At 42.6% G+C, this 17,482-nt stretch overlaps 1 protein-coding gene across 15 annotated transcripts in view; it reads left to right on the top strand.

Moving 5' to 3' along the window:
* The window catches only part of LRRC8D (leucine rich repeat containing 8 VRAC subunit D), a 123,320-nt gene that overhangs the window by 20,833 nt on the left and 85,005 nt on the right, over positions 1–17,482 (top strand). For 10 of the 15 annotated variants that reach the window (XM_082688615.1, XM_082688614.1, XM_082688610.1 and 7 more), the window contains one exon: positions 3,008–3,162. The exons of 1 other annotated variant lie outside the window; for it this stretch is intronic. The gene's annotated coding sequence lies outside the window, so the exon portion shown is untranslated. 4 more of the 15 variants (XR_014300039.1, XM_082688607.1, XM_082688606.1 and 1 more) reach the window with 4 other exon arrangements.

The following is a 17,482-nucleotide window of genomic DNA, read 5'->3' on the forward strand; positions in this document are numbered from 1 at the left end:
CTTGTCACTTAATTTGGATCCTCCAAAATAGCTTTCATGATGTTGCCATCATCATCCATGGACTGTCGTACTTAGGGAGAGAAGATTTTCAAAATGAACTTCTAATACTCTTCCAAAATCAATTTTATTTCTTGTGGCATGGTTTGTACCTACTGGAGAGTGTATTTTTTTCTCTTCTTATGAGGTGGTAATTTATTTTTTTTTTAATTTTTAAAAATTTTCTTTCTTTTTTTTTTTTTCTCAACAGGTGTAAGGTAGAAACACTTCTCTATGAAACACAGAAGGTGCAGGAGAATAGCTTAATAATGTGAAAATATGATATGATACTTAGACCTTGTGGCTGTTAGGAACCAGGTCTGGGACTGATGCGGGTGCAGGAGTGTTGTATGTATTATCCAAACTGTACACTGTGGGATCCATGCAGGTTAATTTCAGCATGTTTCCTTTGGCTTTTTTTAAGAATTTCCTTTTCCTTCAGAGGTTTTCCTTCTAGGCTCTTGGAGACATAATGAGTAACAAAAATGAAGGCAGGGATACCAAAGTGTATTTTAAAATAGAATTGTATCCTCAAAAACATGGTAATTATTGACAGGTCTTTTTTAGATGAGAGAGAAGTAAGGGAAGTTTTGAGCTACATGCTTCCCTCCCACCATGTACTTTGTGTGGGGGGGGGAAAATGGCAGTGCTTTGGGAAAAAGTTTTAAGTCTGAAAAGAGGTAGAGAGTTGACAAGTCCAGAAAAGCAAGGAACTGTGAGAAGGTAAAAGGGGGCAGCCAAGGAAGAGCTGGACCCTAAAAGGATGCTGAGACCCCTCAGGACTAAACCGTCATTAGACTGGGCATGCCTGATGGTTGGGACTGAATCTTTGCTCCTTCCCCCCACCCCCAAGCTACACGTGGAGCTGTTGGTCTCTACAGTCTACAACTCCAGAATGTGCTCCTTAGTGAAGGGGTGGGCAAGGGCAAATGATCTGCAGGTCTTTTGGAAACAGGATAAGAGCACTCACTTCCTCCCTCAGTCTCCACAAGGGTCTAAGGTCTCAGCATTGCCAAGGTTCTTAATCACCTTTTTATATGTGCTTTGTTTCTTGACTTGTCAGGAGGTTGATAGCATGCTATGGACAGGTGAGTGTGAGCTGAGTGCTGAAGCAGAAGAAAATAGATGAGAATTTCAGCAGTTTCACTAAAAGTTGGGGCCATGTGTGTGTTGTGTTGTTTTGTTGGCCCTCTTAAAAAAATCCCAGTTAGAGAAAAAGAATTCAGGGAACAAATATTAGTCAGCCGATTAGGTTCTGAACTTGCTCAGACTTTGTACCTTGGCATAAGAGAAGCTATCCTAGAACCTTTTGAACTTTTGCCACTGAGTAATTCCGAAAAGGCTGAAAGAGCCAGTAGTAGATAGTAGGAAAGAGCACAGTGTCCTCTGCTTGGGTAATCAAGGTACATATTACTGAGGTGGGTAAAGACCCTGGCTAGTACAATGGGGTTACAGCTTGTAAGTTGCAGGATCATTCGGAGATGAAGAAATGGATCACAGATGGTCGCTGGGCTGGATTTTTCTCCTAGGATTCACTATTGTTTTGAGAATTAGCAGAGTGTAGAGGAAATGGCCCAGATTTTATACTTAGGAAAGACCTGTTATTCAGCTCTTCATTTGACCACTTTCTAGCCGAGACATCAGGACAGTTACTTAACTTCTTTGACCCTGTTTCCTCAGTTGGGAATATGAGAATAGGACATTTGTAGATCTGTTGGGAAATGTTAAAACTAAGAGCAGATGAGAATGAGATGCTGTGTAGCACTTAATAGGAGCTTGTCATCCATCAATTTCTACTTTAGTCAAAATTTGGCTTTTTAGGTAGAATAATTATCCTGCGGTCCATCCTGAGTTTTGAAACATGAATAACTTTTATTTAAGCCAACAGCTGGATGATAAAAGGAGCTATTTATCCAAGGCAGTCCTGTATATGTGCTGCCGAAGCGAGCACCAAGGCAGTCCTGTAAATGCCTTGTGATCCTAGAGATAGGAGTGCAAGGGCAGGCAGGGTACCGATGAAGCCATCCACACTTGGAAGCCCAGAAACCCAGCACTGAGCATACGAACGAACTCCCAGAGCTGGCACCCTCTGCAAATAGCAGATTCTTAAACCCTCTGTTTACTGTTTTTTAAAACACTATCCTGAAGTTCACCTAAGTCAGAGGGTAACGCAGTGAACCCAAACTCAGAAATTTGGAACTGCTCTGTGATTTCATAAGCCCAAGAAATACTTCCTTGTTTTCTGAAAGAATACACTATACCATTATCTGCTGTGTGGAATCGGTATATGGAATGTTAGAGGACTGTGAAGATGAGGTTGTCCTGGAACTCCCCCCCCCCCCCACCGCCCAGTTTGTGGCAGCTGTGAGCACGCTTTCTTTTGAGTCAGCCAGGCGCAAGACAAGTAATTTCCCATCCTGAGGCTCTTTGAGTTGCTGAGTTGGAGTGGATGTACTGGGACGTGGCTATTCACTTAAAATTTTTGCATAAATCCAGCCTCCACTCCCCTGGAAAGGCTCGGTCCTGTCTTTACACCTTCCCCAAGGCGATTTTGTTCCAGGGGCGGGGGCGGGGAAGAGAGGAAAGGAGGAAAACGGAGGCGCACTACACGCGGCGCTGCTCTCTGCGCTTCGGAGGAAGCGTGCAGTCCATTGACTGGGTACATGTGGGGAGGGGAGAACCGGGCCAGGGGTTGGAAACGGAAGGGCTGCGAGCGCGCTGGCTGCCAGGCCTCCGGCAGGGGGAGGCCCGGCCCGCGCAGGGAGCCACCTCGCCGGGGAGCCGGTGCGGCGGATCGCCCGGCCGGGGCGGGGGACAGCGCCCGGAACGACCATGGCGAGGCGGGCGGGGGCGGCGGTAGTTATGCAACCCGCAGCCCCCTCGGTGCTCCTTCCCGCCGGTCTGCGCCCCTCCCTCCACTCCGCCAACACTCGGATCTCTCGCTCTTTCTCTCCCCTGTGTTTTCAAACAGGAAGTGCACGGCTGTCTGTAACGTGCCGCCGGGTCCCAGGATGGAGGAGTGAAGTCTCCGTCGCCGCCGGGTCCAGCCTGCGGAGCGCCCCCCCCCCCGCTGAAGCCGAGTCCCCGGAGAGCGCCCTGAGGGAGCAGGGTGGCCGCCTGGTCCAGGTGCGTGCGGTCAGGTCAGGAGCCCGCGGGCCGGGCGCTGGGCTGTCACTGGGTGCCGCCGCCCCTGGGTGCCGCCGAGCCAGTTCTCCAGCTCCGCGCCGCAGCCTCACTTGGCGCGTGTGCCTGATCGCCCCCCTCCCCGCCTTCGCCCCCAGGGGTCTCTGCGGCCGGTGGCCGTACCGCTCGGGTGTGTGGGACCCCTCGGGAGGGCCGGCCGGCTTCGGGCAGCTGCGAGCGGGACCTGCCCGAGCTCACTCATCTCAGCTGAGGCGGGCGCGTTCCAGCCGGGGCTGCCCGTGCCCAGGAGGCTTCCCGGAGTCCCCAGCTGCCCTCTCCGCCCTCTCCGCCGCCTCCGCTCCGCCTCCTCCTCCTCCTCCTCCTGCGGCTGCCCGAAGCTGGGCGCTTTGTTGCTTCCTCGCTGACCTGGGGTTCTCCACGGGAAGGCCGTGGGAGGCTTGGGTGTTAGGAAGAGCAGTGTGTGTGAGAAGTGGGGACCTAGGCGGGGAGAGAGGGTGAGCGGCCCGCGAAGTGTGAGGTGGAACGTGGAGGGAGAGTCTTGGTGCCCAGGCTCCGAAATCCCACTTCTTCAGCCCAATCCCACCTCTTCAGCCCAGCACCACTTTTTTGTTTTTTTTTTGTTTGTTTGTTTGTTTTTATTTGGGGGTTTTTTGTTGGTTGGTTGGTTGGTTGGTTGGTTGGTTTGGAGTGGTGGAGAGTGGGGAGCCCTGCTTTCAGGAACTGAGGGCATTAGTGATGCCGGCGGGCACTGGAAAGTAGCGAGGAGAATGAGGGACAGCTAGTTTCAAGGTGTTTAGTCTGGTGTCTGGCTTGTTAACTGCAGTTGTGGTTTCTTAGCCTGGCTCCCTTGCTCAGACAGAAGGTCCTCTTAAAGGTATGAGCCAGACATCTTTATTGGTTATATTCCATTTTCCATCCGAGTAAACTTGAGAATGATTTTTCTCGAATTCACCAAGGAGATGATAGTTTCACATCTGTTCGTATCTTGCTCCTTCTCCGACGTTCATAGGTGGAGAGCAAACCGCGAGAGAAGAGAGGTCTGTGTTACGCACAGACTTTGTGCTTCTTCATTTCCTTGCCAGCTTCTCTCTCTGCAGTCCAAGTCAGATTGACTTTTCCCCCAGTGAAAGCCTGGCCTTGTTTCTCCACCTATATTTATCCACCCGGCGAAACTTCAGCCTGGTGGACGGTCACGAAGGGAGGTTGGATGGTTGAGAAGACATTTGGCCCCAAATGCAATGTTTGAACAACGGGAACGCCAGGAGCATCCTTTTACTCTTCTGTTTCGGAGGAAGGGATGTGAACAACTGACCAAGGGGAGGAAAGTGAGATTCTGCCAGGAAGGATCTTTTTCTGCAGCCTGGAGGGAATATGCACAACCCCACTACCACGTGCCCGTAGCTCCTTCACCTTCCGGGGCGCCTGGGTCTCCTCAGGAAGCAGGGTTAGTTGTAGATTTAAATTCATAATGTCATAGGCTGGCTGTGCCATTCTAATTTGTACTTTTGGTAATAAAATAGATATCCTGTGTAATTAATTTTGCTTTGAAAGGAAAATCTTTTGCAGTCAGGTAGCTTAGTGAATTGGTGCTGCCCTCTCGCTCCCTTTATTTTCCCCCTCTCAGCAGTGATGTGAATTCTGTGATCCCATTATTCCAGTAGTCCTTCAGAACTTTAATCTCTTTTAAAATGCAGCTGCTCTAACCATTGTGATAATATCAATAATTGGCATAATTGTGTTAGCAGTAAACAGCCAAGTACATTATAAGAACTGAGCGATTAATTTCATCTTTTCTCTAGATAGTTGGACGTGGACTTCTTAAATTTGAATTTCCGTGTGATATGTCTGTGTTTATGTCTCTTCTCTTGCCAAATATATGACAAGATTAAAAGTGAAAAGAAGTCAGGGAGAGAGACTCTTGAATGACCTGTACAACCATAGCACTTTTATACCTAAGTATACTCCTGGCCCTCTGGTTCATTAATTTGTTTGAGGACTTTGTTCAGCATCAGTCACTCTGCCTTAAGATAAAATAGAACAGCCTTTGTGATTCTCTAAACTTGAACCCTATTTAGAAACAGGATTTACTCCTACCCTAGCAGAATTTAATAATAATTAAATAACAACCCAGGAATAATGATAGCGGATCTTAAGATCCTCATTTTCTGTTTACAGAGCACATTTTCTAGAACTAGTTTATAATTTGTTACTCCCTTTAATAGTATGGTGAAACAGGACTCATTTACTCCATTTTATGGAGAGTGGAAACTGAGGCTGATAAAATGTGACTTGTCAGTGGTCATATTAGTAAATGAAGATGCTAGGATTTCACTAAGTCTTTTGATTTATAGTCCTGGCCTGTCTGTAATCTGGAAAGTTGCCACCTCAGGAAGAGATGGCAATGCTGATTCAGGGGTCTTTCGCCATTCCAAGAGAGCTGGTAAACACTGACTGGAGACTAGCCTTAGCTACATCTTCAGATCTTTTCTTACTCTCCACCCAGAGGTCAGGGGTTTCTTGTGGTGTTTTTTTCCCCTCATCTGAAATTTACACTCTCTAATTAGTGACTGGATTTAGCTGTGTCTGCATCAATGTGATTTGTTTTCTGCTGCCAACATTCTTTTTTTTTTTTTAAAGATTTTATTTATTTATTTGACAGAGAGAGATGACAAGCAGGCAGAGAGGCAGGCTCTGCTGCCAACATTCTAATGGCAGATTTTATTTTACAGATATCATAGGTCAGGTCTTAGTGGCCAGTATCTATCTGAAGGGTCAGATTAGCATATTATATCTTTTTAGAATAAAAAAGCAGTTCTTCGGGGCGCCTGGGTGGCTCAGTGGGTTAAAGCCTCTGCCTTTGGCTCAGGTCATGATCCCAGGGTCCTGGGATCGAGCCCCGCATCGGGCTCTTTGCTCAGCAGGGAGCCTGCTTCCTCCTCTCTTTCTCTGCCTGCCTCTCTGCCTACTTGTAATCTTTGTCAAATAAAATAAAATAAAATCTTTAAAAAAAAAAAACAGTTCTTCTGGTTTACCACTAGAACACTTTATGTCTCAGAAAGGAAATAATAAATTAAAAAATGATGTGTGTGGCTCTCTCTGTAGCCCACTACCCTTCATACCATACCACCACCATAGCCCTCCAACCCTTCCACTCCCCCAGTTCAGGATACCCACCAACAAGGTCATATTACAAGGGCACCTGACTGGCTTCGTGGGTACAACATGATATTGGGGTTGTGAGTTACAGCCTCGTGTGGGGCATAGACTTTTGTTAAAAAGGAAGGAAGGGAGGGAGGAGGGAGGGAAGGAAGGAAGGAAAGAAATGTCACATTGTGGAAAGACATAGGCAGACCCATGTATACTTTATATATTAAGTGTTTTTGTAGTCCTGCTCAGATGGAAATAAGTTAATTTTTGTTATCTTTGGAATGCTTAAAGTTAAGGCTCTCCTTACTTAATATTTTATGTTGCACTGAGAAGACTATAATTTAAAATGGGGAGTACATTTTCACTGGGAAATACTGCATAAAAGATTTATTTTCTCTTCAACAATTGGAATATCTATAGAGATCTATAACTTCTCCTCCTTAGAATTGTGTCAGAGTGTCAGGAGAAGGGGAGAAGTTGGGGTAGGAAAGAGATAAAGTGAATGGTTTTTCTTTTATAAGTGAGGAATGAAATGCTTATATTTTCTTAGTACACAGTACCCTGCCATTTCTGTTTGGGACAGTTGCAGTGGCTTGTGACTAGGAAAGAAAGCATAACAAGCTTTGATCTTAAATGCCAAGGAAAAGTTTATGACCAAGAGAGGACTGGGGGTGGAGATAAATGTGTTAGGATTTTCATTTTTTCAAAACCCTCTCATGTTTTTCATGTCTATTATAAAATGAAAATTGTCTTCTATTGGCATTTGTAACCTTTAAAATAGTGGTTTGCAACCCTTAAAAAAGTCCAGAAGCTTTTATTGATACTTAAAGATTTCAAAGATTTTGACTTCCTTAGAGTTTTCTTATTTCTGATGATTGCTAATATTTATTGACACAGGTACTAGTTAATATCACTCAACTGACTATGTATATTATAAATAATGACCACAGCATCTTCCTGTTTTTATAAAGAAGTAGTACATATGTAAGTGGGATTGGTTTGGTGTACTGACCACTGCCATCACCTTGAAGTCCATAGGGTGGGAAATCAGGGCCAAAGTAAAACCCCTGCTCCAGGGGGGAAATGCTGAGGTGAGGTGGTAATTGAAATGTACAGTACGTTAGCCGCCAGACTCCTAGGTGGAAATTTTCCTCTTTGGTGTCCATTGAATAGAGGATGTGTCAAGTCCTAACTTTGGATCTGATTTTGTTTTGAGGTGGTTTCCCATGGTCGGCTTTGAAGTCTTAGGATTACTAAGTCAGGGATAACTGGAATTCTCCTAAGAGCATTTTCCCTACATTACTTCTGTGAATACCCCTTCCTTACCTTTGTTGAGTCAGGACAATGACCCCCTTGTATAATCTCTGCAGTCTTAAGTACCACCAGCAGCAGCCTTATATTCACTTCCCAGAAGCTAGAAGAAGCCTCCTCCCAACCTTAACCTTTATAGATTTTGAGAAGTATGTGGAAAGAGATACTATTTATCCCTAATCTGTAGTGGGGAAAAAACAGACCTATGAGTTTCCATTGAATCCGTCTCTTTGGTTTCCACACCTGTTGCGGTAGCTTTGGTATTCTGTTTAGGACAGGTTAGGCTGAGTGCCAGAACCTCTTAGGGTTAGTGCAGGATATTCTTTTTTTTGGTTTAAAAAAAAAAAAAAACAACAAGAAAAAAAAACAGTTCTGATTTATTGAACACCTCATGTGTGTCAGACACTTTTACGTGGATTGTCTCGAATCCTCCTGGCTTTGTGCACAGTGGGTAATACCCCTGTTTTGTAGGTGAAGAAACTGAGGCAGGCAGAGATGGCAGCTTATCCAATTCATGTCAATAAGGGAAAGCCCGGACTGGGATTTGGGTTTCTGAGTCCCCATGCTGAAACAGTCCCACCTTTACATCTGCTTCTTTGTCGGTCCTTAATCTCACCAGCGAAAATAAATGATCACACTTTGTTTACTCTTACCTTTCGCCTCTTCTTTTCAGCAAGAGTTAATTACAACCACAGAGAATATGTTAGGAAATAGGGACCTGGAAGAGTCAGCATTTTCATAAGTTTTATAAAAAAAAGTTTCATAAATATTTTTGGCTTTCATGCAGTATGTATTCATTTTTTCCCCTAAGGAGCCTAGATCTGTTGAATTGGTGAGTGACAGTTTCTTGAGGCAGTATTGTCCACCAGCAACATTGCTGGATCTTAGGCTAGAAACGGACTGATTTTATAGGAACTCTGCGGGTTGTTGTCAGGTTTTTATCCCCACCAGTACTGCATGATCATTTCTTCTTTCTTAAGAAATTTCCTGATTTGGGCCAGTCTGATGGATGTTATTTGTACTTCATAGTATAATTTTACCTTTTTATGATGACAGGTGAGGTTGGGCATCCTTCATTCACTTAATTTAATTTCCCTTTACTGTGAATCGGGTCTCTTGCCCTTTTCTGGGAAGAAGTTCCTTGAAAACATTCTTGTGGAGTTCCTGTATATTCTAGAAATGAATCCTTTTGGGTATTGCGAATACTTTCTCCCCGTGTGTCACTTGCCTGATGACTGTCTATGTTGACTTTCATTAACAAAAACAAAAATCCTTGATTTTAATGTAGGTGAACCCCCCAGTTTTTAATATTATTGTGGTCTGTGCAGGAGTCCTTCTCTATTCTAGGCTGACAGTTTAGTCTTTCCTCACTTTATTAACTTGATCTTATTACCAAGATTGATATAAATTTAAAAGTTCTAAAATAGATAATTTTAGGTAGATTTCTTGCTGTTCTCTGCATGTCTGTTAACTCTTTAACCCTGTGTACATTTTCTTTTCTTTTTTTAAGATTTTATTTATTTGAAAGAGAGAGAGAGAGAGAGCATGAGAGGGGAGACGCCAGAGGGAGAAGCAGGCTTCCTGCCAAGCAGGGATCCTGATGTGGGACTCCAGAACCAGGACCTGAGCCAAAGGCAGTCAGTTAACCAACTGAGCCTCCAGGCACCCCTAACACTGCATACATATTCTAGAAATGTATCTATTTCACTGGGAATATTCTGTATTTATTTAATAATGTATTTTACTTTCAACATCCCTTATGTTACATTTCCTTCTCAGTTTTATTTATTCATTCACTGTTAGCAATATGGCTCCCTTCTTCGCTTGGTCACCTATGTAGGGCAGGGGATCTCTCACTTCAAAGGCTTCTCTTTCTTCAGTGCTTTGCATGTGCTTATAGAGCTCAGATGTACGTTCCTAGTATGGCTTTTGAATGAATGTTTTATGGGGTGTGATGCTGTAATACATGGTTCAATACTCTTGAAAGCCTGTTAATTATAGATGTCTCTTTATTATTGGGAAAACATTGCCAGTTTTGGCATGGTTTTTTCCAAGGTTACTTTTCACCCCTCTTTTCTCAGTTCACTTGGTCTCTTTCCTCCTGCAGAGTCTAATATATGTCCACCTGAATGCTGGGTCACTTGATTTGGTAAACGGGCATATGCATGCCTATGTAGAATATAGTGTCTTTTTTCCTTAATTGATAAAATGGCATGGAACCATGTAGCACATAACGTGGCTTATTATTGTAAATAAATTTGAAATTTATTTCAAATTGGGGGGCAAATTGTGGTCTCAGAATAGATATTGCATGACATGGTTGGCTGGACCAAAGATATTCCCCTTGGCCACCACTTCTAGCATTATAAGGGTGACGGGCTATATTTTATTTTTCTTCATCTGGAGTCCTTTCGGTGCTTTATTGATATAGGGGAAGGTTGAAGTCTAACTACTGAAATTTAGTAAGCTTGCATAAAGTCCAGTAAAATTATAATGTAGAATGTTCTGGAGTCCAAAACCTACTTAGACAGATAAGACCATGTCCTTGGGCTGTTGTAGTTGTTCTTGCAGTGTGCTTTAAACAGGCCTTATTAGGCATTCGTCTAGGTTTGGTTATAACAACCCCAGCTACTGACCTGATTGAACTTACCTACTCAGGAGAGGTCTTTATCAGTGCTGACATTTTCCATTTCTCATTCAGGTTCCTTTATGCTCACCTCACCAGCTGTCAGATCCACCTGTTTTATCAGCCGCCTCTCTTACTCAATTATTCTAATATAATTGACAGCAAAGCTACTGCATCCATTCGACAGACATTTGCTGAGCTACTAAATCCGAGTTCCCTGATCTCTCTCCCTCCTACCTGCTGTGTACCAGTCATTGCACTAAGTTCCGAAGACACAATGTGAATGTGACACAGTGCCTGACCCCAGAAGATAGACACATAAATCATTAACTGGAACTTAGAATGTGAGGTGCTTTACATAGCATGTTGTGGTAAATAATAACAGGGAGTGGGGGCACAAAGGAGGCAGTGATTTGTTCTTTCTTGTTCGTGAGGGAAGAATTCCTGAAGGAGGTGATTTTGGTGCTGATTCTCAGAGGGATAGGATTATTTACTAGGCTGAGCAGGAGGAAAAAAAATAACAAAAACAAACAAACAAACAAACAAAAAAAACAGAAGAAATAGCCCAGGTTCAGAGCTGGGAAGAGCTCAGTGTGTGAGGAACAGAGTGTGAGGGACTGGCTCAGAGAGGTCGTGGTGCAGAGGGGAGAAGGGGTTACGTGGACATCTTGGTCTAGATTCTTGATCTAACCACGTCCACAGCCACACCGGCTCTTTCTAGAAGTGTGGGCTTTTCCCTGACAGCTTTATGAAATCACCAGAGATGAAATAAATTTAAAGAAATTAAATTGCAGTCTTAAGGTATATGAAGACGAAGCAGGGAGAAGTCCAGGGGCTATTGAACAACCCAGGTAGAAAGTGAGGACTGGAGTATGGGGACGATGGTGGGAAAGGAAAGGAGAGAGTAGATTGGAGACTCATTGAGGAGAGAGAATTGGTTACTGATTGAGTGGAAAATGGGAGGGGAGGAAGAAGAAAGATGACTCTTGATGTTTCTGGCTGGGAAGATTCGCTGTCTGAAGGTGTCATTAGTCAGAAGGGAAAATATGAGAGGAGCAGTTTTGGAGAGAGAGTAATGCGTTCGGCTTGAATTTAACTTGGGGGGTGCCCCTGGGACACTAACTTGATCTTGAGAGGCCCTGCCTCTCAAGGGCTGGACATGTGTTTTGGGGAGTGTCTGGAACTGATGATGATTGCAATGCATGTAGCTGAGACCTCTCACAGATAGCCCAATGACCAAAGACCAAGCCGGCAAAAGAAGAGGAGAAAGAAAGAAGATCAAGAAAAGAGACAAATAAAACTGAAGGGAATATCGAGCACCAGCATTTTTGTTTTGTTTCTATATATTGTTATGAAGTCCTTTCAGCAGTAGCCCCTGAAATTATCGTTGTTGTTGGCTTTTACAGATAAGCTCTCCAAAGCCCGGGTAAGCACCTTGCCGAAGTACCCAGGTGGCAGAAAGGGAAAAGCTCTCAGGTCTGTCAGAGGCCACAGGAGGGTCAGATATAGCAAAAATTGAAAGTGGGAGCCTGGGTTTGACAATGAGGTATTCAGGTAGTATTTAGTAATCGGAAGAGTTCTCAAGTCTAAGCCTGCATTGTCATGGGTGAGGAGAGAGTAGGCATTGAGAAGGAAAGCACCAGTTGGGAGTAAACATTTGTCCATGAAGGAGTCTTTTTTTGTGTGCAGTCGTGTCTAAAGCTTGTATTTTGTTTGAGAAGAGTGGCGAGAGAGTGACTAAAGGTAGAAGAGAGAATAACTGATGGAGGAAGGCTCCAGAAGAAACAGGCCTAGTCAAGATCCGGAGTGCAAGCATGGTCAAAGGAGATGTCTTGAGAGGGAACAGGGACATTGATTCCTTTGGAGCAGGAGAGGAAGGGAAGTACGTGTGCCTCAAAATGAGTGTGCAGGTAGAGACGGAAGTTGAAAAAGTTCGTTCCTGAAGGTTTGGGTTCTCTCAGTAAAGTTGGAGCCGATGAAATCTGCTGGGAGAGAAGGGGCCTTGAGAAGGCAGTTTAAAGTTACTAATAGTAAGCTTGGAGAAAGGAGCTCACTGATGGAGTTAGGATGTGTGATCATTGAGAGTCCAGTTGGGGCTCTGTCATCCGGCATTAGGTGCTTATGGTGGGTTTTTTTTCTGCTTGATAGAGTACAATGAATACCATAACTGGTCTTCTAAAATAAAACACAAAGGCCTTGCTTGCGATGTCAGGATTCGATGGTGACTTAAGGATGCTTAAGGGTTCAGGAAAGGGAGGAAAAGGAACACAGGAGTGAAGAGACTGAGCGTTAGAGAATTTGAGTTCTTGTCTGAGTTCTCCCTTTGCAGGGGATGGCCTTGGGGAAGTCAGCCAATCTCAGGGAGCCTCACTGCCCTCATCTTCCAGGGAGGAAGTCACAGTTAGTGTCCTCCTGAGTCCCCTGTAAGCCCCAGAATGTCTTCGAGATTTGTCCATTAGTAGACAAAACTTCGTGGCCAGAAGAGGGAGAGTAGCTAGATCCCTGTCATTTATCATTCATGAGTTGCTCAGACAGCAGCTCTCCGCAGTGCTGTTGGGGAGCTGACCGCACGAGGCCAGGCCAGCTGTCAGATGAGCACGCCCGGTCCACTGCCGGGCTGCACCGGGTAGCCCGTCGGGAAAGGGAAGTAGCACCGGGCTGTGACCGGAGTTGGGCAAGGGCTTGGCAGGGTGGCCTTGCTGGGGTTGTGTGGCAGCTCCCCAGACATCACAAGTCATTCCATCGAGGTGGTGGTGCTGTTTGCATTCCTTGTCTGGGCTGCTGCTTTCCCTTGTGTGAGCGCGTTTTAATTTTGCTGGATTTATTTCTCCCTCCTCATCCAAATCGTAGCATTGGAGAGAGAATTCAGCAGCTGAAGAAGGTGAAGCATGATTTCTGGCATCTTAACCTCAAAAGGCTTTCTTTTCTCCTTTCCATCTCCTTGCCTACACCTTGATTGCTTTGCTGGTGGAAAAACCGGAAACAGTTTGAAGCATTTTAACACTTAAGGCTCAGTTGGGTGTGTTCTTCCTCTGGAAGGTTTTCTTTTCAAAGCCATTTAAACTGTCTCTGCCTCCTGTTAAGAACAGGGATGACATCTGAAAACCCTAGAGGTGTGGCTAGCCTGAAAAAATGAATCCAGATCAGGTGAGTGGCTCCAGAGATTATTGCAACAATTTAACAAGCCTAAACACGTAGGGAGACACTCTTCTTAAAAATTAAGTCTCTAATCGTTTTCTGCGCCATTAAATATTTGAGAGAAACTTGGGCATTTCCTTTTTTCCTCATTAAACTATTACACAACTTAATGCTTGGAAAATTCTTCACAGGAAGAAACAGGGTGTAACAGTTTTCGTGAGACAGTTTTTTTTTTTTTTAATTCACCCTTTTAGCTTGAGTCTGAGAATACTATTCTCTTCACCCCACTGCTCTAGTTTCTTTCTGAAAGTCTAAATTTCTCCATATAATTAAATGTTCTTCAAAGTGAAACATAGTTTAAAAAATTAAAACTATTTAAACGTGAAGTGAAAACATAGTCTATAAATGTGTTCTTCCATTTCCTGAGAAACAACAGGAAGGATTTGCTTTCTCAAAATAAACTAAGTAGCCTGACTGTGAATTTAGAGTAGTAGAGATCAAAGATTCCAGCATCACCACACAATGGGAAAGTTGCAGTCATTTTTTTTTTTTTTCCAACCTCAGAAAATCAAATCGAAGGCTTCTCTTTTTCACTTTTAACACGAGCCAGGATATGTACGTGAAATTCAGAAACATTCCTTTGGCACATGTGAACTTGTCATAGCTTAACCCCTGGCTAATCCGTCTAAGAGACTCTACTTCCGAGATGTATTTGATCAGTATGGGCATGCTAGACGTGCAGCGATGAAAATGTCTTTTCTGAGGTATTCAATTCAGGAAGATTAGAGAAAGACCAACTGAATTTCTGTAAACATGCTAGATCAGTGCATTATTTCATAGCTTTGCTACTAAGAAGGTTTTAGCATCTCGTATTGGTCATTGAATTACATGGGAAAAGGAATCTGCTACAGTAATTATATATAATATGCTCACATACACATATTCTCAGGTAGGAGTAAGAACATTTATTAATATTTCTCTACTTCCAGAAACAAGGAGTGAGAGCTCATCTTAAAGGAAATCGATTATGTTATGGTCAGATTTTTGTTTGTGAGATATAAGCAAGATTAGGGAAAGATATGTGCCTTAAGTATTCAGCTGTCATTAATTTGGAAGTTCAAACAGTGTGCAATTCTTCATTTCTCAAATAGTATAAATAAGTCAACATTTTGAAATATTGGACATTATTTGTATGTACTGGGGAAATTATATATACATTGAGAATGATACAGAGTTTCTCAATAGACAAGTTGTTGTTTTTTTCCTCCTGTACTTACCTTTCAAGAAAAGGTAGAAGAACAGATCTCAGAATACCATACAGCTTTATTCTGTTTCTTTCTAACTTTATTTTTAACCTAAGTTATGTTTACAGTGGGTCTCTCATAGACCATGATGTATATTTGGATCTATTTTTTTTTTTAATTCCAATCTGATAAGCTGTCTTTTAATTGGTGTATTTACACGAGTCACATCTAAAGTGATTACTGATATAGTCTGTTTAATATCCACCATGTTTATAACTGTTTTTTATTTGTTGCGCTTGCTGTTTCTTTTTTCCCTTTCTTTTCTTCCGTGTGTGTGGTGTGTGTGTGTGTGTGTGTGTGTTTTAAAGATTTCTTTCTTTTTGGGAAAAAGAGAGCACATGTGTGTGCTTACACACAAGGGCAGGAAGGGACAGAAGGGACGGGGAGGGAGAGAATCCTCAGACTGCCTGCTGAGTGTGGAACCTGATGCAGGGCTCAATCTCAGGACCCTGAGCTCATGACATGAGCTGAAATCAAGATTCAGTCAGTCTCTCAACTGATTGAGCCACCCAGGCACCCCTCCTTCTGCAGTTTTTAAGTGAACATTGTCTGTTTTTTAAGCATATAGGTTATACTTTTTATAAAATTTTTTAGTGGTTACTTAGAGTTTATAATTAATTTTATTTTTTAAAAAAAATAAAAAAGCAAAAACATGTTTGTGTGCATACACAGAGAAAAAAACTTGGAAGGATATGTATTAAGACATTAAGAGTAGTTCATCTCCAGGTGGGAAGATTATAGATAATCTTTACTTTCATTTCTCTAGTTTTCTGTATTATCTGATTCTTTTAATGACAAGCAGATATTGCTTTTATAATCAGAAACAACAAGGCTCTTTTCATTTTGAAGAGAAAGGAGAAGGCAGATCACAGCAAAACAAGCTGAAAATCTCCTATGGTTCTACAATTTACACCCTGTCTTGTCTTCCAGCTTGAGCTAACCACACTGTCCCCACAACCCCATCACTTTACTGGGAGGAAAAAGGAAGAGGGGTTGGCCGCTTCTCACCTTGCATTGGGAAGGTTGTCGGCTCTTGTCCTATACCCTCTCTGCCTACACAGTGAGAATGAACCTCCAAAGGACTTAGGATCCATCCACTATGTGGTTTGACATAAAAAGGGTTTTCACCCAATACAGAGTTAACCAGACCCCTCTCTTTCTGTATAATTAAGTTTTCCTCTGCATGGAATGTCCTTATGGCTCTTCACTGTCTTTCAAAAAATAATGAGCAGAGGAGTAAGAACACTTGAAAAGTAGTTTAAAGTATAGCTTTCTCTGTAAAACTTGTAATAATTGTTTGGTTTGCTGGTATGAAACCTGCTGTCATCTCGGGCAAGGTGGGGTGAGACTGTTGGAGCTGGTATCTGGGGTAGTAGGTGAAAAGCTTGTAGGTAACATGAGGTCGGAATGACCTCATGTTAGGTTTTAGAGAAAATTCCCATTGTTCTTGCAATGTTGGTTATATCCTCTGACTTTATTTGGGTTTGCTTGTAAACTGAATCCAGGTTAAGGTTTTAAAAAGTTTCTTAGATCAATGCAAACAGACGCAATGTGGGTTTTCTTTAAAAAAAAAAAAATGGTTTTAGTACCAACTAACCTGCCAGGTGTTTTCAAGAAAGTCATAAATTTTGTAAATACCATAGTTTGTTAGTCTGTAAAATTGGGCTCATTATCTTTTGCTGCTTACCTGCTACATTCAAGTAAGCAAAAGACCAGTGAAGCTGGCCTTTTTTTTTTTTTTTTTTTTTTTTTGGTCTTCTGTTCAGAAGAGAATCTTTAAAAAGCAAACCAGTTACGTCTCTATTTCCAGGTGAAAATTGTAGGTCTCCATTTTAATACACCTTATTAGAGCTAGGAAATTTCATTTAAGGTAAGAAATCAATTAGTCTTCATAATCTGTTTAAAGCTAATAGAATTAAACATTTTGGTATATACAATAATAATTGGAAAAATTATGAAATAAGCATAAAAAATGTATTCCCAACACAGTGATTTTTGTAGCTATGTTGAGATATATACAAATTTTGAAGTGAATACAAAAATATAAATATTGCTATTTAAGGGATAATGGGTAGAATTTAATTCGTTTTCTTTATATTATTCTGATGTTAGATATTTTATAAGAAGCCGAGAGGTCAGAAAACAAGTTTCTCATTTCTGATGCTTATTAAGATAAGCTTGAAATGAATTTTTATATTTGCAGTATAAGCCATATTAGTAAACTCTTCAGTAGGTATGGGAGTAAGTGTAAGTAATTTGATTCTTTTTTAAACTCACTTTTTTTTTTAATATTTTATTTATTTATTTGACAGAGAGAGATCACAAGTAGGCAGAGAGGCAGGCAGAGTGAGAGGGAGGAAGCAGGCTCCCCGCCAAGCAGAGAGCCCGATGCGGGACTCGATCCCAGGACCCTGAGACCTTGACCTGAGCTGAAGGCAGAGGCTTAACCCACTGAGCCACCCAGGTGCCCCTTAAACTCACTTTTGAATGAGAGGCTTGATACATGTAAATGGTACTGGGGAAACAATGATGAGAATCCTAGAGGTTACTATGTTACCCATTTATTAAAGCATTACCAGTTACCCGTGTTGGCTTTGGTGCCTTTGACCTGTGCTGCCATTGGTCCCTTCAGTTTTTAACTTGTCAACATTTACGTTGTAACATTCTGTCTGCCTTTTTTGCTCCTCGGGTACAGCTGTGAAAATTACTGAAGTGAGAAATGGTTTGAGGGTAAGAACTATGAATGGAAGAAAGAAATAATCCTCTCATTATTCTA

Source organism: Mustela nivalis (assembly GCF_964662115.1).
Source record: "Mustela nivalis genome assembly, chromosome: 10".
Classification (NCBI taxonomy): Eukaryota; Metazoa; Chordata; class Mammalia; order Carnivora; family Mustelidae; genus Mustela; species Mustela nivalis.